Here is a 22,955-nt window from a genome sequence, read left to right on the forward strand (position 1 = left end):
TCTTATCCTCCAAAAAGCGGCGAGTCAACACAAACCGATAAAAATATTTTTTGCAAATTTACACGGATTTTCGTCCTTTTTCGGCCGATCTCCAAAACGTACGATGGTTCTGGATAGAGTGGTTAAAGTAAGGCTACCTAAAGCTGCGCCTACTCGATGGGCTTTCAATACAAAATGTGTTGAAATTGTATACACTTATAAAGATGATTTAAAATCTTGCTTAGAGGAAATTATTGATGAGGAGCAAGATGGTAACAATATAAATCAAGCAACTGGTTTAAAAAGACATTTGGAAGATGAGCATTTTTTATTTTGGTTAAATTTTTTCCATAAAATAATGCCCCATGTTGATATATTGTTTAAACAATTGCAAATGCGAGACATTGATGTTATATCTGTCAAAAATTGTATCCTGTCTTTTAACAACAATATCCAAATAATTAGAAATACTATTTTGGAATCAGAAGTACCAAGCACATCAACAGCAAAAAAAAGAAAAACTACTGCAGAGGATCCAAAGCGACGAACTGCACTTGAAATTTGTGATATTATTATATCTGAAATAAATCACAGGTTTAGTTTCAATGATCATCTCATGATTTCACAGTTATTCTACATAGAGAAATTTGAAGCATACACTACCAACTTTCCGCAAAATATTTTAAAAATGGTGACGGCTAATTATCCCACAGTGAATATTTCCAAACTAAAATCGGAACTTGAAGTCTTATATTGTCGTGAGGATTTTCGCAATAGTGCTGGTGCAGTAGCCATACTTCAGCTTTTTATTAACATGAATTTGTCTGAAACATTTTCTGAAGCAGTGAAGTTATTAAATATTTTGTGCACACTCCCTATGACAACCGTGGAAAGTGAGAGATGTTTTTCTACTTTAAAAAGAGTAAAAACATTCCTGCGTAATACGATGGGACAACCTAGACTTAGTGCCTTGTCTATGCTGAGCATCGAGAAAACGCTTGTCAAGAGCATTCCAAATTTCAATGAGAAGGTCATAGACTATTTTGCAGAACTAAAGGATAGAAGAATTGACTTAAAATATAAAAATATTTAAAGTAAGTTTCGTTTTAATAAATTTACAATTTATTATACTATAAATATTCCTATCTATATATCAGTCAATAACCTGTTCATACCATTTTTCCTATATTTTTTAAAAGATTTACTCTAAAAAAAGACAAATTTAATTTTCGGAAAACTAGGGTAAATAGTATTGAGTTTTATCTAAGTCTGTATTTTTTATCTAAAATATAAATGCTAAAAGATCTTTTAAATACTTTAAAAAATCAACAGTTTGAAGTTTTCAAACCAAAATGACCCCCCTGAAGATTGACCCACGAGCCGCCGCTGTACGTATGATGTTTTTCTAACTTTCACTGTGTTGAAAAGTTCCCGTTCCTTGCATATTCTTTGCAGCACTTCTTCGTTTGAGGTATGCAATGTCCATGTAATTTTCAGAACTCACCTGTAGGTCCACATTTAAAAGGCCTCCAATTTTTTTACACTCGAGGTTTAAAGGGTCTACATCTCAACTGCATAGAGAATAGTTGAACATATGTAGCATTTTGATAACACAGTCCAATTTTGCGTTTTATTTGAGGCGAAATTCAATAGGATTGTCAGGGTATCGCTCAAAATTGATAGCCTCTGGAGGGGCCTGAGACGAGTGCAGTTTATTGGTGGTGTGAACATTTTTAAAATAAGGGCTAATAAACAAATAAATATATGCCACTTGCCATCAAGTATTTACGAAATACAAAATGTCTGCCCTGACAATCCTATTGGATTTGAAGTATAGCAGATCTTATTTCTAGATCAGGGTCAGTAGGCAGTTGCTATTGGTCCAACATCCCAGGTATTTAAATTTGTTAACCTGTTCTAAAATGTGCCCATTTATTGTGCAAGGATGAGGTACTTTTTGCTTTTTTTGAGATGACTTTGGTTTTCTTAATATTTATTTTCATACCAAATTGCTCATAGACTGAGTTGGTCCTGTCGATGAGTAGTTATAGACCCAAGTTAGAAACCTCAATCAACATTGATCGCGTTCACCAGATAAAAACGTTGGCAATCAGTTTGCGCTTGACAGCAAACGTTTATTTATTTATTTATTCACGGGCAAGCCCCATTCAGAAATAAATGTTACAGTGTTCTAAATTATCATAATATAACATAAATTATCATAATATAACATAACAAAATGGTTTGAGAAAAAACAATTCTGAGTAGTACAGTTACAAAAAAGAAAAAAAGAATAAGATAACATATAGTTCAGGACAATTACAAACAAAAGATAACACCTAAATCAATTCAGATATGTTCCAAGGTACCTATAACAGTTTTGAGTTATCTAATACATACAGGCCATGTAACACTAATCACAATACAAAAGCTCTGGCCGAAAGTATTAAAAAGTTAGGGAAGAAATATGATTTTTAAAGCGGGAAACTGATATATTAAAAATTTCGAGGTTATTTAATAAGTTAGCTAATCGAAAAGTTCTAGGAATAAATGTGTTATAAGAATAATTGAATCTATGAAAAGAGACATAACAGGTTTGCACCTGCCTAGTCGAACGACTGGGGACAAATAGAGATATTTTGGAGAGAAGTTCGGGACAGTTACACAGCCCGTTGATAATTTTAAATAAAATTATTAAGTTTCTTTGTTTTCTGCGTACCTCAAGAGGAGGTAAGTTCAGTATGCGCTCTAATGCAGAATAGTCGTAGTATATATGCATCTTAGTGGCAGTATATCTCAGAAAATTGTGTTGGACAGCCTCAAGTTTCAGTTTATGAGTAAAGCAATAGGGGGACCAAATTGTGGAACAGTAATCGAAATGAGATCTAACCAGGGAGAAATAAAGGGATTTAATAGCTGAGATGTTAGTAAAGTCTCTGGTTGTTCTTTTTATAAAGCTTCATCTTTATAGACTTCTGTATTGTACTGGAAAGGTGTGATTTATAGCTAAGGGCGGAGTGAAGGATCACATCTAGATCCTTAGTTTCACAGGAAGAATATAAGGTTAGATTATTTATACTATATTCGAAGATGATTGGATGATGAGTTTAATGGAAACGAAGAATATGACATTTGGATGCATTCAAACACATACCATTTTGCATACACCAGTTAGATAGGCGATCAATATCACCTTGTAGACTAAGTGAATCAGCCTCACATGTGATTATTTTAAAACATTTTAAATCATCAGCGACATTTTAAAACATGTTTGGAAAGCGATCGCCATTTTTGCAAGCATAGAATATTTATGCTGAACTTTGCAAAGGTGTTATTATTATCCAGATTTAGCCATACGGCTCACACTCCCTCTAAGGGGAAAATTGACTCATCCCAGATACCTACGGTATCAAAAGGATTGAGCTCTGGTGGGACTCTTTCCGTGTTATCGAGCCCTAGGTGACTTGGTATGCAGGTGTATCTCCCAAAAATTTTCGTACACATCTGGCCGTTGCGAGTAGTACTGCTTTCTGCATGGTCTTATAAAGATGTTCATTAAGACCCAGCTTTTTTATGCTTTCGAGGAGGGTCTTCGGAATGACTCCAGTAGTAGACATAATAATCGGTATCGTCTGGGTACTTTGCATTCTCCATTGTTATTATTATTATTATTATTATTACAAAATAAGGAAAGGCAGAGGAGCAAGCTCCTATTATGCCCAAAAACAAAGAAACATTTTATTATAAAATTAATAACAAATTCTCAAGTTAAGATCAAGATGGATAACAAAATTATGGTAACAGTAGATAATGCAGTCCTAAAAATAATAATGTCCTATTATAAATCAAGCAAAGAACAATCAATTCTATTTTTGAATATGTTTACACTAGGTGCCAATATGGTATCTTGGTCCAAGTTATTCCAGATATTAAATATTCTGTTCGGCAAGAAGTTCACTCTGGATCTTGCTGTTGTCTGTTCCCTCTTTAATTTGTAACGATGGCCTCTTCCGATAGTCTTTCGTCTTGATTTAGAGTAAACATGGTATTCAGGTTTCCAATATTGTATTTTAAAATACGGAAAGACATAATTAGGTCACCGCGAAGACCTCGATGCTCGAATGTTGTCAGATGAGCCATGGAGAGTCTATCTTCATAATTGGGTCTTACACGGCCAAAAGCCAGTCTTGTGGCTTTCCGCTGAACATTTTCAAGTAGGCTTTTATCGAGACCGAGATCTGGATTCCACACTGGCCCGGCAAACTCAAGAATAGGTCTGACGTATATTGTGTAAAGTTTACTACTAACAGAGGTTAAAGATAAACGAGTAAAACATTTACGGATCAGAAACAATTTCGAATTTGCACGTTTACACACCGACACTATGTGATCAGACCAATTTAAGTCACTATTAATTATCACTTCAAGATCGTTGTGAGACGCTACTGACATGATGGGATGTCCATGAATAAAGTATGGTAGTGATGGATTATTTTTGCCGATATGTAGTATATTTATACTATGTATGTACCTATAGGAAGAAGAATAATGTTAGCCTATAGATTATCAACTTCGCGTTAAGAATAATTAATAAAATTTAGGTATTTTGGTAGGTACTACTGAACTATCTAATTCATCATTTTTTTAAACCGTTTTAATTGTATGGTAAAAAAGTTTAAAACTTAATTCTATTGAAGAAAAATGAGAAATTCTCGTTTCGTTTTCAATTGAAATGAATACACCATTTTGATTTGAGTTTATACCATAAAAATATTTTTACCTATAATTTTCGGGAATCCGGAAACGGCCATTCATTGTTATTCTGACCCTTCCATTGCATATTTTATACCTGCACAAGGGAAGGGGGTAGGTAACAAAAAGGCAAAATATGAAAATAGTTTCCAGTACAGTTAAGGCATTTATGTGTAGGCTGTGAGGACGAAGCGACTGTATTTCTAGCTACAAGGACTAAAACATTTTAAGAACATAAAAAGCAGCTTGAAAATAATAAATTCATATTGGTACTTCAATATTTCCTAAATACCTAGTAAGTAAAAGTATGTATAATGTATATAGATACCTATAAATTTTAGTAATTTACATACATATTATATTATATATTTGGCTATTATATAATTATACAGGGTGTCCCGAAAAGAATGGTCATAAATTATACCACACATTCTGGGGTCAAAAATAGTTCGATTTAACCTAACTTACCTTAGTACAAATGTGCTCATAAAAAAAGTTATAGCCCTTTGAAGTTACAAAATGAAAATCGATTTTTTTCAATATATCGAAAACTATTAGATATTTTTTATTGAAAATGGACATGTATCACTCTTATTGCAGGAACATCTTGAAACAAAATTTTAGTGAAATTTGTCCACCTAATAAAAAATTTATGGGGATTTTGTTCCCTTAAACCCCCCCAAACTTTTTTGTACGTTCTAATTAATTGATTATTGTGGTACCATTAGTTAAACACGACGTTTTTAAAACTTTTTTACCTCTTAGTATTTTTTCGATAAGTCAGTTTTTATTGAGATTCGGCTTCTTTTTCAATATATTTACGTAAAAATTGTATGGGGGGTTTGTTCCTTTAAACCCCCCAAATGATTGTGTACGTTCCAATTAAAGTATTATTGTGGTACCATTAGTTAAACACAGTATTTTTAAAACTTTTGCCTCTTAGTCTTTTGTTCATAAGTCACCTTTTATCGAGATGTAGCTTCTTTTTCAAAACATACCTAAAAATGTAAATTATAAATAAATTTTCAGATTATTAACAGGTCTCTATAATCGTACTTAACATATACAAATATGTGGTGGATTCGACAAATATTCAAAATATCTCGATAAACACTGGCTTATCGAAAAAGTACTAAGAGGCAAAAAAGTTTTAGAAATAATGTGTTTAACTAATGGTGCCACAATAATAATTTAATTGGAACGTACACAAAAGTTTGGGGGGGTTTAAGGGAACAAAACCCCCATAAAATTTTTATGGGGTGCACAAATTTTACTTAAATTTTTTTTTAAGATGTTGCTGCCATATAAATGCCACATGTCCATTTTCAATAAAAAATCTTTGAGAGTTTTCGATATATGAAAAAAAATCGATTTTCATTTTGTAACTTCAAAGGGCTGTAACTTTTTTTGTGTGCACTATTGTATATAGGTAAGTGAGGTTCAATCAACCTATTTTTGGCCCCAGAATCTGTGGTATAATTTATGACCAATCTTTTCGGGACACCCTGTATAAGCAGCATTTTTATTTTGATGTGCACATAATAACTAAATATATTACTTATATTTTATATATAGGCTACTTACCCATATAATATTTATTATACATAGGTACCTATATAACTAACTAAAGTTTATATATTTTATACTTACTTTTTACGTAATATTGTAGAATGTAATAACTATACATTCTCATATGCAATTAGAATATGTAAATATAATATATTAGTAGAACCTAGGATGAGATTGGGTGATGTTGAAAACATACTTCTGAGAAATATAGCACATCCTTGGAATATTCTTCCCATATACTAAAAATATGTGCGATAGTACATTCTAAGTATATGCATAGAAGGTATATAGCACTTCCTTGGAATATTCTTCCCATATACTAAAAATATGTGCCCTAGTACATTCTAACTAAGTATGTAACTAGAAGGTATATAGCACTTCCTTGGAATATTCTTCCCATATACTAAAAATATGTGCGATAGTACATTCTAAGTATATAAATAGAAGGTTTATAGCACCTCCTTAGAATCTTCTAAAAAGTATGTTCTTGGTATATACTGAAAAGAAGTGCGGTAGTACATTCTAAGTATATACATAGAACGTTTAAGTACTGTAATGTAGTATATACTCAGTATATGCTCTGCACATTCGCAATGGTAATTACGCATATTCTAAGTATATACTTTTTCTGAAAAGTATGTTCTATGAATCTACTAAGAACATGAAATTGTTATGTGGGTAAATTATTGAATTTACTGAAGATGTTTGATAACCTTATAAAAATTTTTGTGTTAAGCTTGTCATGCACGGGGATCTATACTAAAATATATCTCATATCACTCACTATAGTAACGAGTGAGGCTGCATACATGGAACTATAATGTATATTATGGTTCCGTTTATGCAGGCTCACTCATTATTATAGTGAGCACTATGAGATGTAATATATCTATTATAGTATACCTCCTGGTCAGTAACATGCTTTATGGGGAAATAGAAGGATCAATAATATACATGTATCATTTTTTTATTCTTTATTTAATTGTCCTTTGTATAATTAAATTTTTAAATTTAATAAATCAATGAATTTTTGTGTCTCTCTTCTGCCCTTTCATTTTCTCTAGCACGCTTGTGTTGTACCTTTTCGTCCTCTTTTTCTATCTGAAGCAATTGAGGTATGTTTAGTATTAGCGTTGTTCTTTCTTGTAATACATTCTCTAGTTTATTATTGGTAGCTTACTACTGGAACTAGCTTTTTTCTTTAAGAACGCAGGATTGAATCTTCTAGATGTTTGTCATATCTGTAACTAATTTTTTTATTTAGAAAAGTGAAAGGTATCTACTAACAAATAGTCCTGTCGCCAGGGGGGGTACAACGGCCTTCTTAATTCAGATGGACTTACCCAAGTTTTTTTTATGTATTTTGACCCGTAGAACACGAATTTTTTGGGTAACAGTTGATCCGGATGTCGATAAGATTGTTATAAACAAAGAAGTTGAGGAATTACATAACAGCGATTTCTCGCAAAACAAAACATTTTTTTGTATTTTTTGGGTCATTCTAACCAAAAAATGTTCCTACAAGTTGTTTCGTAGGATGCATAGTTTTCGAGATAAACGCGGTTGAACTTTCAAAAAATGGAAAAATTGCAATGTTTGAACCCGAATAACGTTTGAATAAAAAATAAAATAGCAATTCTGCTTACCGCCTTTAAAAGTATAAGTCAAATTATATCTGTTTTGAATATTTGCATTGCTAAAAATTTATTTTTTGATTGTTAAAAAAAGCTATAAACACATACTGTTTCCCGTGCCTAATACATGCGTTTTAATGCATGCTACTTAGAAATAGCCCCGCTTGCACTTTTACCTCCTCTAGGTACTCGTTCGATTTTAAATGAGAAATCATTGAAACATCACTCAAGCACTAGGTGTTTATAGCTTTGTTTTAACAATAAAATAATACATTTTTGGCAATACAAATAATTAAAACCGATATAATTTTACTTGAACTTTCAAATGCGGTAAGCAGAATTGCTATTTTATTTTTTAATCAAAAGTTTTTCGGGTTCAAAAATTCCAATTTTTCGATTTTTTGAAAGTTCAACCGCGTTTATCTCGAAAACTATGCATCCTACGAAAAAATTTGTAGGAACATTTTTTGGTTAAAATGGACCAAAAAATACAAAAAAATGTTTTGTTTTGCGAGAAATCGCTGTTATGTGATTCCTCAACTTCTTGGTTTATAACAATCTTATCGACATCCTGATCAACTGTTACCCAAAAAATTCGTGTTCTACAGGTCAAAATACATAAAAAAAACTTGGGTAAGTCCATCTGAATACAGGAGGCCGTTGTACCCCCCCTGGCGACAGGACTAAAATATTAAAATTAGGTTTTATTCTTGTTATTGGGATTCTTCAAGTTACCATGTAATGTAAATTATCCAATCTTTAAAAATATTGTGTTTTGATATACTTAGTTGGTTATTTCCCTAGTTTACTATTCAATATACCAGTTGGATGGATAAAGCGTTTTGACGATGATTGATATGTCCATCTAGCCTAATTTTTCAGGAGAGCATTTTGAAAGTTTGAATCATGTTTTGCCAACCCAAAAACGAAAAGTAATCAACATAAGAAATCAAGTAATATATCAAGTTCTGGCCTACCTAATACAGTAGAACCCCGATTATCTGTGCTCCTCGGGACCGAAGGTGGCACTGATAATTGAAAAGCACGGATAATCCGAACATGTATTTCATATTATGTATAATACGTACGTATACACATACATAATATGTATGTGTATACATAGATATTATTATGTACCTACTATAAAGAGATAACAGAAAAAAATAAATCTTTCATTATGAGTCTCTCTTTCGTCATATAGAGTCAAGTGATTTACGATGACGCTATTTTGATAAAACCTCAAAAATGCAACTTGAGTAATAGAAAGCCCACCCAGATAATCGGGGTTCTACTAAGTAAGTTAAAAGGGGACATAACTTTTATACAAAAGATATGTGGAACAAAGGGGTTTTTACCTTCATCATACACATACCAAACTCCACCATCTTGAAGAAATTTTACTAAATAGCATATCAAGCAAATAATCTCATTCTGGCTAAAATCAGACATAAAATCAAATTTTTGCCTTACCACTACAGAAATATAGTATTGAATTTAAATAAAAGTTTTCCCCACATTAACAAATTTTTACATCATTGAACAGTTAATAGATATTAATAATATAATATGTTAAAATTATTAATTATGTAAACAAAATTACCACTGCATCTGTTTCATTCATGTTTCATTAGCTAGCTTGTCTTTATTTAAACTTGTCTTTGTCTTCTTTACATACAAATCAACAGTTTTCCACTAATTTAAAATTTATTTACCTCTTGTTCAAGTTCTCCAGTAAACTTTTTCACCATAATCAATGTTTTCTTTCTAAAACAATATTGTTTGATTAAAATATGGAAATGTATTTCTAAACCTTATGACTATGACTTTATATACTTCTTATTTTAAGTTGTAATTCTTTGATTTACTTACATTTCCTTCTTCCAAAATGGAAATAAAATCGAGAAAATCATCTTGGTCTTGATTATATGTTAGGTTAAGTTAAAGCTTCTTCTTCTTCTCTTTTTTTATGGCTTCGCTACGAGGCGATTCGCCAGCACTATTTGTTGGCGACCGTGATGTAATCTGGTTCTAAACCATATCAGGGCCGCTGACATTTGCGTGAGATGGTAGCATTTTTTCCTGACTTTTAAAAATTTGAGGTTAAGGTGTTATATACAAATAGGAAACACAAACACAGATTGTAAACAAATGGTAATAGGAACGCCACAGAGGAGAAACTGGAAGGCAAAAATATTAAACATATTAAAATAAAGTTGAGCATCATGAATTACAAATTAATTTTATTATAGTCAAGAAACTGTAAGATTGCACTGACCGACCTTTCGTTAGGGGATATTAAGATTGTATCTATTGAGATTGGTGTTTTGAATTTCATTGAAATAAAGATTGTGTATAAATCCATGTTGGGAATAACATTAATGGGGCATTCAAAGAAAATATGGTTTAAATCCTCCACTACTCCGCATTCACATGCTGGACTGTCTATTATTTTGATTTTAAAAAGATGTTGTTTAGTTAAGCAATGACCTGTTCTCATTCTTATTATTGTGGTGATATGTCTTCTGTTTTTAAATGTTAGGGTTGAGAACCATGCCTTAAAGGAAAAAGAGGTTTGCATTCTCATATACTGGTAGTTTTTCCTCCGCAGCATGGCTTCCCAATTGATTTTAAATTTAGTAATAATTTTTTCCTTTATGGAGTTTAGAATATCTTGGGAGTCTAATAACATAGCCAACGGAATATTTAAGCCTGTCCCTATTTTGGCTAGTAAATCAGCTTCTACATTACCAGGAATGTCAGAATGTCCTGGAATCCATGAGATTAAAATGTCAAAACCTTTCTTATATGCTGATAAGATGAGATTTTTTGTTTTGAGGGAGATTGAGTCATCAGTGGCTGATATTTTAGGGTTTTTAATTTTAGATATAGCATTTAGAGAATCTGAGAAGATAATAGCCTTCTTGATGTCTTTAGATATTATGATTTTAATTGCTTGGTAAATTGCCACATTTTCGGCTTTTGTTATAGATAACTCACCAGGAAGCCTAGAAGAAAACTTGAAGTTAATGTTGGGAATGTTGACTCCAAAACCTATTCTCCCATTACTTTTGGAGGCGTCAGTATATACAAAGGAGAAATCCCTATTGTACTTTTGGGTGAATATTGAAAATTTTTGTTTGATTGATGATTCATTTTTCTTAAGATTACAGTTTAACGTTTGTATTGGATTGCTTAATGTGTTGAAGTCCAAGTCATAACAAGGAAAGTTTGGATGTTTGTGTATTTTGTTTTGATAAGGGAAAAAATGTTCAAGGGCCATTACAAGAAGAGGTACAAGGTTTGCCTTGTGGAAAATGGGTTTATTTATGATTTTTCTACGTATGTTAAGAAGCGTCTTTATTACTGGGTGATTGTTAATTTTGATAATTTTAGATATGAATTTAGACGCTAGTATTAGACTTCTATGTTCCAGGTCAATCTGAGCAGATTCAGCTAAGATTGCTAAGCGCGGAGTGGATTTCATGCATCCCAGGCATACTCTGAGCCCTTCGAAAAATACTTTATTTAGGTTATTGCTACATTTCTGTGTAATTGGGCTGAACAGAAAGGAACCATAATCCATATGAGACCTAATCAAAGCATTAAAGACCATAATTAGAATCTTGGGGTCTGCACCCCACCAAACTCCACACAATGCTCTCAATATGTTGATATTTTTCTTTGCTTTAAGTACAATTTTGTCTATGTGAGGGTCCCATTTCAAGTTTTTATGAAAAGTGATGCCCAAGAATTTAACCTGATTTTTGAAGGGAATGTTATTGTTATTATTAAGAGTGATTATAGGGGGGTTTGTTTTGCGTTGACCTCTTGTGAACCACACAGCTTCACATTTATCAATTGAAATAGACAACCCATGAGCTTCTAGCCAGTTTTGAGTGTTTGTAATTTCTGGGATGATCTTATTTGTCATACTATGAATGTCTTTACCGCTAATATACAACACTAAATCATCTGCATACCCACATATTTTCACTTCGTTAGAGAATAAATAGAAAAGGTCATGAATGTATATGTTAAAAAGAATGGTGCTTAAGGGAGAGCCTTGAGGTAGCCCCTTAGAAGTTTGGTATGGTCCCAAGAAATTGCCGTCATCAGCTCTTGAATATAAAAGTCTATTTTGTAGGATTTTAAGGATAAGGTTGATTAAAGCCAAGGGGAGGTTTAAATTTTTAAGTTTATTATAAAGGTTGTATATTTCAACATTGTCGTAGGCTGATTTAATATCTAGAAAAATGGCTAATACCGTTTGGGAAGATTCAAATGCTTCTAAAATCGTAGAGTGTAAAAGAGCTAAATTATCATATGTCCCTCTACCTTTCCTGAAACCTGATTGATTAATTTTAAATAGTGAATTGTGTTCCATAAACCAATCCAGACGATTTTTAATTATGATTTCGAGAGTTTTAAGTACACAGGATGATAGGACTATTGGTCTGAAACTCTCAGACAAAGTAGGGTTTTTTTGAGGCTTTAAGATGTTAATTACATTAAATTTTTTCCATTCCACAGGAACAGGACCCCCACTCAAACAAAGGTTGTAAATTCTTAACAGTGTGTTTTTGGCTGCCAGTGGGAGGTTTCTTAACATCAAGTAAGATATGTCATCGATACCTGGCGCAGAATCTTTTTTATTATTTAACGCCAAATTATACTCATGGATTGAAAAGGGAGCAACTTCTTGGTTATCATATGACATATTAAAATTGGGATCAATGTTTATTGAAGACATTTTACCTAATATTTCTAATTTGATATTATCTGGCGGATTATGAACAACTTTATTATTGTGATAATTGGAAAATTTTTTAATTTTATTCCAAACGTAAGTGATATTGGATCCTCTGTTTAAGGATTCACAAAAGTTTTTAAATTTGTATTTCTTTTTTGTTTTTAAGTTCCTCCTAGTCATAGCGATGATGCGTTTTGTTTCGATGAAATTTTCTATAGAGGGGGAATTATTAAAATTGGAGATTGCTTCTTTTCGTGTTTTGATCCATAAGGAACACTCTTCGTCCCACCATGGATTCCTGGGTCTACCCTGTACCCCACAATTTTTGAAAGGGATTGCTTCATCTGCCGCTGTGTTTATGACTGTAAGGAAATCCTTATAGTCTTTGATTTCTGACAAGTTTTGCTTGTTTAATAATATGTTCTGGTAATAGGTATTCCAGTCAGCTTTTTTAGTGTTTCTTGTTTTGTATGGTTTAAGTAGGTGTCTTTCTATTCCATTAAGGTCCTCTATATTTAATTTAATGTATGTGGGAAAGTGGTTACTGTTACCGCAGTCTTGGATAACACCCCACTCAGACGACAAACACATACTGTTGCTCACAATTGCAAGATCTATTGCACTGATGTTCTTATTAGAGTCTTGAAATAACGTTGCTGAGCCATCATTTAACACTGTAAGGTCATTATCAAAGGAAAAATCAAAAATAACTTTACCACCTTTATTGCATACCCCTTTATCCCAAGCGGGATGGTGTGAGTTCAAATCCCCCATAATGATTAGATTATTTAAGGGTATACCTTCTACCATTTCGTTTAGTAAGGTGGCAGTGATTGCCATATTTGAACTAGAATATATATTTATAAGGTATAGGTTACTGATACTAATTATTATGTATTGAACTAGAGCTGAATTGAATTTTTTGATTGTCGAAAACCTTATGGATTTCTTAATGCATGTTGCCACCCCACCAAATGAATCATCCCTGTCTTGTCGGATGATGTTATAAAAGTTTAAAGAAAATCTGGCATCATGCTTAAGCCATGTTTCATTGATGAAAATGATATCTGGATCCATTTCGGATATTAGACTAATCAGGTTATCCCTATTTGCATTAACACTTCTGATATTCCATTGTATTATTTTTAGTTTTGGGTTGTGAGACATTGTGGTGTATAGGAAGTTATAAAGAGTCAAAGTCTGAGATTGAATCTTGGTCCATATAGTCCAAGTTTGTCTGGGATAATATATTTTTGAGAATATTTAAATTATCGAATGTCGCATTATTGAGAAAATGTAGACAAGCGTTTCTGGTATTATATAAAGTATCTGAGTCAGAATGTTGAATATGTTGCAATGCACTGGGATGCCAGGCTAAGTTTTGTAGAGAGTTTGATGAGGGTTTTTCTGTGTTTGTGTTATATGATGTTGAGGCTTGTTGTTGGGAGGGAGAGTATGTTGATTTTTCGGGGCGTGAATTAGGGAAAAAGAGGTTTTCTTCATGAGCTTTCTTGTCGTACCCTTTTTGAATGACTCGTCTTTTGTTGTTTGAGTTAGAGACCACCTGTTGAAATGAGCGTTTGGTAGTGGAGGATTTGAAGTTATGAGTTCTTCTTTGGGAGGGCGTGACAGAGTCGTTGATGCTAACATTATTGTTTGGGATATTATTGGACTTCCTATTCCTAAGAACTGGGAAGTCACTGGCATACATAATAAACTTATCTTTTTCTACATATGTTTTTGTGACTGCTTCGTTGGCATCATAGAAAGTCATATTTTCGTATGCCATTAATTCTTTAATGTTTTTTTGCCTCAGGAATTCGGGGCAGTTCTTATCAGTGGCTTTGTGGGGTCCCTTGCAGAAGAAGCATCTGACTTCACATGCTTCAGTATGGGCAAGTTCACCACAGTTAATGCAACGATCTTTACTCTTACAGATTGTTTTAGTGTGCCCAAACCTTAAACAATTGAAACACTGAGTAACTGGTGCTACGTAAACGTTAACTAGTTTCGGCATGCCATAAAAGTTTACTATTTTAGGCATTATTACACCTTTAAAAGTAAAGAGTACTGTGCCTGTTGGTTCATACGTGATTACGTCATTCTTGAATACCTTCCTATTGAGTCTTCTAACATTTAGTATTTCGATGTCAGAGCCTGTACTGCAACAATCCAACAATTCTTTGTCACCAATCTCTAGATCAATTTGTCTAACTATACCCTTACAAGTAACAAAATTAAAGGGAATATAAATTTTATAACCCTTGTCTAACAAAGTTTTATTATTTAAAAATTGATTAGCTGATTCAAAATTAATAAATTCAATTGCAATTCGATTAAGGCCTTTACTATGTATTTTTCGAATATCTTTTAATTTTAAATTGAAAATATCTCTAGCAATTTTAATCCCATTAAACGAACCTACTTTCGTATCTATGTTTGTTGATTCTAAATACACAAAAAAGGGCCCATTATCTTTTTCGGAGTAGAGGTTGATAATTTTTTGTTCCTGATGGGTTTTATCGTTCTGAGATAGGCTATGGGAGTTAGAAATATCGTTATTACTATTTGAAATATCGTTATTACTATTTGATGCGGAATCTAAAATTATGTTCTCGACGGGTTTGAGGGGGGACGTACCCCCCTGTTCGTTACTCATAATACAAAAAGCCAGTCAGTGCAAGTTTTGTAATAAACAATATATAAAAAAGAAAAATAACAAAATATATCAAATTAAGCCTATAAAAAAGAAAGAAGTATTCAAATGATTAAGCTAATGCTCAACTTACCCAGACAAAAACAATTTGGGGTAGGTTAGGTACGTTAGTACTTAGGAAAGACCTCGTATTCGTAGAACGCGGAGCCAAGCGCTGTTCACACCACCAAGCACAGGTCAAGAGTGTAAGTTAAAGCTGAAATTATAAAAATAAACACAAAAATCAGGTGTGTTCCGAATCCAAACTTACTTTTAAGCTTATCTACCGGATAACTAACTGGAACATAAATTGACGTGAAAAGACGGGTACATTTTATCTGGCGAATAAATATTTATCCTCCAGATAGCTAACTGCCAGATAAGAGCATATTTATTCGGAGGTGAAAAGACCGGGCCTAATACTGTTATCCATATATTTCTTATTGATGAATAAATAAAAGAAAGACATACCTTTCCAACAATAATATAGAAATCATTAACAATTTTTAATCCAACTTTCAAAACAAATCCAGTTGTGAAGGCTTTTATGTGCCTAAAGGCTTTTGTATGCTTTCATCTGCTGCTTATAGTAACTGTGAAGGCCCCGTCTCACCATCAAATAATTGACAGTTATTTGATCAAACTTGACAGTTAGTGACACAAAGTGACAGTTAGTCTGGCCGGATAGCCCTGGCAGCTAAGGCCATTCAAATGAAGAGAAGAAGTGACAGTTAGTATGTATAGTTTGTGTCTCTTTTTTCCTTGTCTAAGGTTTGTGTCACTAGTCAAGTTTGATCAAATAACTGTCAATTATTTGATGGTGAGACCATAGAGGTATATATTAACATAGAGTGAGCCTTCACTCCGCCACCACTGACGACAAGATCTCTTGGACTGGTTTGCGGTATCTCTTTCTAGCACAATGTATCGAGAAACATAACATGAAACTAAGTGGGGGTACGGGACGGCAAGTGAAATAAGGAGAATTACCTTCTTCTTTATTTATTATGACAAGTGACAAGACAACATAACCCAAATAATTTAATCCAGCCCTATTTCTATTTTTGAACAAAATGCTGGAAATTGGAAATATCTTAGTTTATTTTTAGTTCTAGCTTATTTACGGCTAGATTGAAAATCTGAATTTTCTAATATTGGTTCATGATTATCATCAGGGACTTGATTCGGTTCTTAAACAGGTAAATTTTCTGTCTCATCTGATATTGATTTGGTAGTGGAATTCTTTAGTGTATTATTTGGACTTTCATTTTCATCTTAATCACTATTGTGATTCAATAATTTTAGGTCACTTCTAGGAGCTGAGTACTTCGTTGCAACTGTACTTTTCTTTCCGTTTAGATACTGTATTAAGGCATAATCTGCATTGGCTTCTAAAAGATAATCCTCTTCAACTAAAGGATCAAACTTACTCATTCATACAAATTTTCTTAGTAATACTGTGTCTGAATCTTTCATGAAAAAATAGAATTTCTGCTAGTTGATCTTCATTGATAAGTAAACACATGTTCATGATGTGTACAATTGGTTGCTGTAGACAGTAAACTTCATATAGAGTGCAGAGCATCTGGTATATATAGGGTTACCATACGTCCGGATTTGAAAGACATGTCCGGATATGAGAAATGTCCGGATTTTTTTCTTTACTAAAAAAAATATTAAAAAAAACATATTTAACAAATTACTCGAAAAACTCAAAGATGCAAATTTTATTACGGTTATAGTTCAAACAGAAACGAAATCAAACTGACTCCGGTATGTGTTCGTTATTTTAAGCAAAATGAAGGTGTCAACGTGAAACTTTTATTTTTTGATGAACTTCCGGGTGAAACATCTATCTTTTAGTAGAACATGTTTTAAAATATATTAAAAAGTACTTTATTGATTCAAAAGTAATTTGCGTTTGTGCTGATAATACCAGCACTAACTTTGGGGGTGTCAAAAGGCAAGGGCAAGGATATGTTTTTTTCCTTGGACTACCCCTGTCCGGATTTGGCCTTAATAAATTATGGTAACCCTAGGTATATAGAACATTTTTCCATTTAGTGATGTCTAAATTACTGGTTTTCAATGCTAGATTCACTGCTTTCCATATAACTCCATTGTATCTTTTAACTTAACCATTTTCTTCAGAATTATATGGTGTTGTTCTACTTGAAGATATTCCTTTAGAGTGTAGGTAATTAATAAATTCTTGATAAGTAGAGCTAGTCCCCCTGTCTGACTGGAAGTATCTTAGCATGGAAATCTTGAAAATTCATAAATTTTTTTTGTTCAGAATCTGTGAGGATACGTGAGAAAAAGGTAACGGGTCTTCCAGATTGACTCAGCATGATAGCAATAGCAAATTCATTCATGTATCTGTTTCAACAATGAGAATTTATTTTTCATTAATTACTGTCCATAGAAGTGCAATATTGTATATCCCAACATATTTATAACTTTTGATTGTAGTGACATTTATTTTGATTTAAAGTTAACCCATATTTTTTAACGGCATTTAAAAACTTCTGTAAATTCAAATCATAGCTATCTTGATCCTCACCACTAACTGTTACGTCATCTAAATAAGCGTAAACCCCTTGTAGATTTTCTTTTTTATTGATAGAATCAATGGCTCTCTGAAAATATGATACTCCATTGGTCACCCCAAGAGGAATACAACAAAATTGGTAAAGGCATCCACTTTCCTCAAAAGCTGTAAATGGTTTGTCATCACGCCCAGATGGATGACATCACTAGTATGTTGTATACAGTAGAACCTCGAAAATCCGAACTAATTGGGGGGACAGCCTGTTCGGATTCTGAAAAGTTCGGATTATCTGAAAGTCAGCCTAACTAGTAATTCAAAGCTCTCCTGCAAAACGTGTAACCTGACTATGAGAAAACCGAAGTAAATTTATGTTTAACCTTTATAAGAGATGTTCAGCAGACATCAAGAAATCATTACTTTTCTATTCACCCATTATTACCCAAATGTATACCTCATTTTAACTACAATTATAACAAAGTACATTCCTCATTAATAACCCGGCTAAAACTTACCCATGGACTTTTTCCAGAGCATCTACATAGGATTGGAATCTATGAAACTCCCTTCTGTTCCTGTAACCATGAGTCCATCGGGGATCTGAACATGTATTCTTTGATTGTCTTAATCATAGGGATCAGACTCAAAACTTATATTTAGGTTTAATTAACCTTAACATTAGCCTTCCAGTTAGCATCAGCAATCTTTTATCTTATTCTGACAAATCTATATTTAATATCTTAATCAAGTTTATAAATGATTCTAAGATAAAAATTTAAACATATCTATAACAAAATTCTGTGGCAAAAAGACTCTTTGTCTAATGCCATCTCTTTGACAGACACACACACACACACACACACACACACACCACACACACACACACACACACACACACACACACACACACACACACACACACACACACACACACACACACACACACACACACACACACACACACACACACACACACACACACACACACACACACACACACACACACACACACACACACACACACACACACACACACACACACACACACACACACACACACACACACACACACACACACACACACACACACACACACACACACACACACACACACACACACACACACACACACACACACACACACACACACACACACACACACACACACACACACACACACACACACACACACACACACACACACACACACACACACACACACACACACACACACACACACACACACACACACACACACACACACACACACACACACACACACACACACACACACACACACACACACACACACACACACACACACACACACACACACACACACACACACACACACACACACACACACACACACACACACACACACACACACACACACACACACACACACACACACACACACACACACACACACACACACACACACACACACACACACACACACACACACACACACACACACACACACACACACACACACACACACACACACACACACACACACACACACACACACACACACACACACACACACACACACACACACACACACACACACACACACACACACACACACACACACACACACACACACACACACACACACACACACACACACACACACACACACACACACACACACACACACACACACACACACACACACACACACACACACACACACACACACACACACACACACACACACACACACACACACACACACACACACACACACACACACACACACACACCACACCCCACACACCACACCCCACACCCCACACCCCACACCCCACACCCCACACACACACACCACACACCACACACAACCTTTATAATCATTACATATAAAGTACCTACGTATTTATTTTTAAGAAATTTTAAATGTCAAAGTCCTACAAAGTCTGCTTACCGCATTTGAAAGTTTAAGTCAAATTATATCGGTTTTGATTATTTGCATTGGTAAAAATTTATTTTTTTATTGTTTAACAAAGCTATAAACGCGTAGGGTTTCCCGTGCTTTTACATGCGTTTTAACGCATGTAACGTAGAAATAGTCTTGATTGCACTAGTACCTATTCTACCTACTCGTTCGATTTTAAATGAGAAATCATAGAAACATCACTCACGCACTAGTTGTTTGTAGCTTTGTTTAACAATAACACAATAAATTTTTAGCAATGCAAATAATCAAAACCGACATAATTTGACTTGAACTTTCAAAGGCGCTAAGCAGAATTGCTATTTTATTTTTTAATCAAAAGTTATTCGGGTTTAAAAATTGCAGTTTTTCGATTTTTTGAAAGTTCAACCGCGTTTATCTCGAAAACTGTGCATCCTACTAAAAAACTTGTAGAAATATTTTTTGCTTAAAATGACCCAAAAAATACAAAATATTGTTTTGTTTTGCCAAAAATCGCTGTTATTTGATTCCTCAAGTTCTTGGTCTATAACAATCTTATCGACATCCGGATCAACTGTTACCCAAAAAATTCGTGTTCTACGGGTCAAAATACATAAAAAAAACTTGGGTAAGTCCATCTGAATTAACGAGGCCGTTGTACCCCCCCTGGCGACAGGACTAGTAGATACCTACCTTGAAAAAAAAGCTGCAGAGTTAAGTATCCAAAACATACTGGGTGTATCATGAAATTCTCAAAAAATCTATAGAATATAGGAAGACTGATTTTATATTCTGACAATTTCGTAATACTCCCTGGATATGTTTTAAATAGGTACCTTCTTACTAATCGCTACCTACATTCTAATACCATGTATGAAGATTTTTAGGTGAAACGAGTTAGAGGTTGATTCTGAGTATATTCCCAAGTACGAGAAAACATTATTTCTCGTACTTGTGATTAGAATCATTCAGTAAAGTGTGCGCAATATACTCAGAATCAACCTCTAACTCGTTTCACCTAAAAATCCTCATACGTGGTATTGAATGTAGGTAGCGTAATATTTTTTGTGCCAAATATAAATAATTCTGTATTATTGCTGTTTAAATTCAGATCATAGCAATGGGTTGTTACTTGGAGATTCTGATTGTCCACTGATGAGTCCAGAAATACATATCGCCCTTTTTGTATATAGCAGAAAACAAAACAATTAAATTGATTCAATTGTCCTATCTTACACTGAAGCAATATATTTATAACATAGAGAGAGAAATGAAAATGAAGACAATTTTGAAAATGAATTGCTGAGTATAGACCAGGAATAAGCTACCCACATAACAATGATGTTCGCATCATGTTCTAAGCATATCCTGCCAACATTCGTCGAAGTATATCCTTTTTAGTATATGCGTAGTACAAGCATAGCATGTACCATAAAAAACATTCTAAATGTCATGTTTGCATGTGCTTCGAAGAATATTCTTGCACCGAATATACTGAGCACATTCGTGTACGTAGTATCTCGGAATGTTCGTAAAAGTTTATTCTTAGAATATACCTTAATCGAATATTCTTAGTATATGCGTAAGTATATGCAAAAGTATATGCTTAACACATACTTGTATATACTTTTAAAATATCTTAAAAAGAATATACTATGTATGTACCTATAGGAAGAAGAATAATGTTAGCCTATAGATTATCAACTTCGCGTTAAGAATAATTAATAAAATTTAGGTATTTTGGTAGGTACTACTGAACTATCTAATTCATCATTTTTTTAAACCGTTTTAATTGTATGGTAAAAAAGTTTAAAACTTAATTCTATTGAAGAAAAATGAGAAATTCTCGTTTCGTTTTCAATTGAAATGAATACACCATTTTGATTTGAGTTTATACCATAAAAATATTTTTACCTATAATTTTCGGGAATCCGGAAACGGCCATTCATTGTTATTCTGACCCTTCCATTGCATATTTTATACCTGCACAAGGGAAGGGGGTAGGTAACAAAAAGGCAAAATATGAAAATAGTTTCCAGTACAGTTAAGGCATTTATGTGTAGGCTGTGAGGACGAAGCGACTGTATTTCTAGCTACAAGGACTAAAACATTTTAAGAACATAAAAAGCAGCTTGAAAATAATAAATTCATATTGGTACTTCAATATTTCCTAAATACCTAGTAAGTAAAAGTATGTATAATGTATATAGATACCTATAAATTTTAGTAATTTACATACATATTATATTATATATTTGGCTATTATATAATTATACAGGGTGTCCCGAAAAGAATGGTCATAAATTATACCACACATTCTGGGGTCAAAAATAGTTCGATTTAACCTAACTTACCTTAGTACAAATGTGCTCATAAAAAAAGTTATAGCCCTTTGAAGTTACAAAATGAAAATCGATTTTTTTCAATATATCGAAAACTATTAGATATTTTTTATTGAAAATGGACATGTATCACTCTTATTGCAGGAACATCTTGAAACAAAATTTTAGTGAAATTTGTCCACCTAATAAAAAATTTATGGGGATTTTGTTCCCTTAAACCCCCCCAAACTTTTTTGTACGTTCTAATTAATTGATTATTGTGGTACCATTAGTTAAACACGACGTTTTTAAAACTTTTTTACCTCTTAGTATTTTTTCGATAAGTCAGTTTTTATTGAGATTCGGCTTCTTTTTCAATATATTTACGTAAAAATTGTATGGGGGGTTTGTTCCTTTAAACCCCCCAAATGATTGTGTACGTTCCAATTAAAGTATTATTGTGGTACCATTAGTTAAACACAGTATTTTTAAAACTTTTGCCTCTTAGTCTTTTGTTCATAAGTCACCTTTTATCGAGATGTAGCTTCTTTTTCAAAACATACCTAAAAATGTAAATTATAAATAAATTTTCAGATTATTAACAGGTCTCTATAATCGTACTTAACATATACAAATATGTGGTGGATTCGACAAATATTCAAAATATCTCGATAAACACTGGCTTATCGAAAAAGTACTAAGAGGCAAAAAAGTTTTAGAAATAATGTGTTTAACTAATGGTGCCACAATAATAATTTAATTGGAACGTACACAAAAGTTTGG

General features: G+C 33.3%; 1 long non-coding RNA gene across 1 annotated transcript; it reads right to left on the minus strand.

The window, feature by feature from the left end:
- Positions 1-7,259: 7,259 nt before the first annotated feature.
- Positions 7,260-15,601, minus strand: LOC126883147 (uncharacterized). Its single transcript, XR_007697520.1, has 4 exons — positions 15,474-15,601; positions 9,804-10,111; positions 9,647-9,698; positions 7,260-7,547 (listed from the first exon to the last, which is right to left on the minus strand). It is a non-coding gene; the product is annotated as an uncharacterized LOC126883147 (long non-coding RNA).
- Between the last annotated feature and the right edge of the window lie 7,354 nt (positions 15,602-22,955).

The sequence above is a fragment of the Diabrotica virgifera genome, chromosome 4 (genome assembly GCF_917563875.1).
Source record: "Diabrotica virgifera virgifera chromosome 4, PGI_DIABVI_V3a".
Lineage (NCBI taxonomy): Eukaryota > Metazoa > Arthropoda > Insecta > Coleoptera > Chrysomelidae > Diabrotica > Diabrotica virgifera.